At 58.2% G+C, this 2,500-nt stretch overlaps 1 non-coding gene across 1 annotated transcript in view; it reads left to right on the top strand.

Annotated features, from left to right (window-relative positions):
* The first annotated feature begins 1,523 nt into the window (after positions 1-1,523).
* Positions 1,524-2,500, top strand: part of LOC124732923 — a 1,910-nt gene continuing 933 nt past the window's right edge. The window contains exon 1 of the ribosomal RNA XR_007008866.1: positions 1,524-2,500. This exon is cut by the window's right edge and continues 933 nt beyond it. This is a non-coding gene — a ribosomal RNA (small subunit ribosomal RNA).

The raw sequence follows: 2,500 nt of genomic DNA, 5'->3' as shown, positions 1-2,500 counted from the left end.
CCCTTCGCATGCGACGTACTCAGGCTACGTTGTGGTGCGGCCTGTGTCAACCGTCCGCTAATGTCGTACGCGTAAACCACAATCTGTACTGCACATTCGTCCTTATGTACCGAATGATACATCGTGGCACATGTGTGACCGTTACAACGACTGCGCCCAAAAACGGCGGACCATACAGTGCAAATATTGTGCACGCAGCTACGTGTCGTCTCCCTATGAGAGCTGGATTGCAGTGTGGTACGCCATAGAGACGTGTGGGGAGGAACGGACGCCGTGGATGGCGATCAGCATGAGCTGTCTGTTGATGTATTCGGACCTAGTCGTCTCTCCTCACACACCGTGATGGCATGGTGCACCGCGTTCCATATCTGCGACATGCTACAGAGGCCGGTTGACAGTCGTTCGAGCAATGGACATCGCATACGTACGGGGGCCACCTTCCACGTATTGTCTAGGCGTGCACATTTTGTTGCGTGTATGTGGGCAGACGTAGTGTGGCGTGACACCTGACACAGGCATGCAATAATCGTTGAAGTTGCAAATGGCGATGGACGCCTGCGTTTTCTGGTGAAGTTACGCAAATGAACAAATGGTAACCTGTTGTGGTGCGGTTGTTCTCGCTAGGGGTGAATCGGTGATGGCGACGATAGGTTGAGGTACGAACCGGTTGTTCCAGCGATACCCACCATGCCGACGAAACTGAACGGCATCTGGGTGTGAAGCGATACGCGGCGGTGGCTGGGTGGGACCGTCCCCGGCCGGTGAGGGGGCGCCTCCCGGCGTGCTGGCCGCGCGGTGCGTGGGCGCACGCGCTACAGCCGGCTGGTGGGGGCGGCCAGTGGCAGGCGCGCCGGCCGACGGACGCGGCAGGCGTCGCAGCTGCGCGCCGGCGCACCCTGCGCGCGGCGCCGTGCGGCCAAAGTAGGTCCTCGCGGGCCCGGTGCGAAGCGCGGTGGACATCTTCAGTGTGCTGGTCCGATTGAGGACTGTGTGCGTTGAGGATGCGCCGCCGCCCGGCGCTCGGCGCCGCGACGCCGTCTGCTGCTCGGTCGCCCCAGCGGTTCTCGCTGGTGGTTTGTATCGCAGCTGTGCGGATGTGTTGGCGCGTGCGCTGTGCTGGGAGAGTTCGCTTCGGCACCCAAGTGGGGCTTTTGTCCTTCTGTGGCGCTGGCGTTGGAGCTGCCGGTCACCGTAGGTGGCGCGTGTTGTCTCCCGCCGGCAATGCCACGACAGCACGCTCCCGGGCCTCTGTCGGCAGCGGCCAAGCTCAGTTGGGAGCACGGGTGGTCGCACCGAAAGCGTCTACTCGCCTAACTCCGGGCGATTGCGCCTCTCTCGAACCCGACCAAGTACTTGGGACGGCGCTGCGCGCCGCCGGGACCTGAGAGGGTTTCGAGGTGTATTGTGCAGGGGAGCTCAGCCTCCTCCTGTTTGCAGAATGATTGAGCGGACGCTTGCGTGTTCGCGCGGGCCCCCGGGACACACTCCCGGGCGGCCGGCTGCTCAGCTCTAGTTGACGCAGCTCCCTGGTTGATCCTGCCAGTAGTCATATGCTTGTCTCAAAGATTAAGCCATGCATGTCTCAGTACAAGCCGCATTAAGGTGAAACCGCGAATGGCTCATTAAATCAGTTATGGTTCCTTAGATCGTACCCACGTTACTTGGATAACTGTGGTAATTCTAGAGCTAATACATGCAAACAGAGTCCCGACCAGAGATGGAAGGGACGCTTTTATTAGATCAAAACCAATCGGTCGGCTCGTCCGGTCCGTTTGCCTTGGTGACTCTGAATAACTTTGGGCTGATCGCACGGTCCTCGTACCGGCGACGCATCTTTCAAATGTCTGCCTTATCAACTGTCGATGGTAGGTTCTGCGCCCTACCATGGTTGTAACGGGTAACGGGGAATCAGGGTTCGATTCCGGAGAGGGAGCCTGAGAAACGGCTACCACATCCAAGGAAGGCAGCAGGCGCGCAAATTACCCACTCCCGGCACGGGGAGGTAGTGACGAAAAATAACGATACGGGACTCATCCGAGGCCCCGTAATCGGAATGAGTACACTTTAAATCCTTTAACGAGTATCTATTGGAGGGCAAGTCTGGTGCCAGCAGCCGCGGTAATTCCAGCTCCAATAGCGTATATTAAAGTTGTTGCGGTTAAAAAGCTCGTAGTTGGATTTGTGTCCCACGCTGTTGGTTCACCGCCCGTCGGTGTTTAACTGGCATGTATCGTGGGACGTCCTGCCGGTGGGGCGAGCCGAAGGCGTGCGACCGCCTCGTGCGTGCTCGTGCGTCCCGAGGCGGACCCCGTTGAAATCCTACCAGGGTGCTCTTTATTGAGTGTCTCGGTGGGCCGGCACGTTTACTTTGAACAAATTAGAGTGCTTAAAGCAGGCAAGCCCGCCTGAATACTGTGTGCATGGAATAATGGAATAGGACCTCGGTTCTATTTTGTTGGTTTTCGGAACCCGAGGTAATGATTAATAGGGACAGGCGGGG

This window comes from Schistocerca piceifrons, unplaced genomic scaffold, assembly GCF_021461385.2.
Source record: "Schistocerca piceifrons isolate TAMUIC-IGC-003096 unplaced genomic scaffold, iqSchPice1.1 HiC_scaffold_1373, whole genome shotgun sequence".
Taxonomy (NCBI): Eukaryota; Metazoa; Arthropoda; class Insecta; order Orthoptera; family Acrididae; genus Schistocerca; species Schistocerca piceifrons.
Note: the sequence above shows the minus strand (reverse complement) of the source record. Positions and strands in the feature narration are given on the sequence as shown.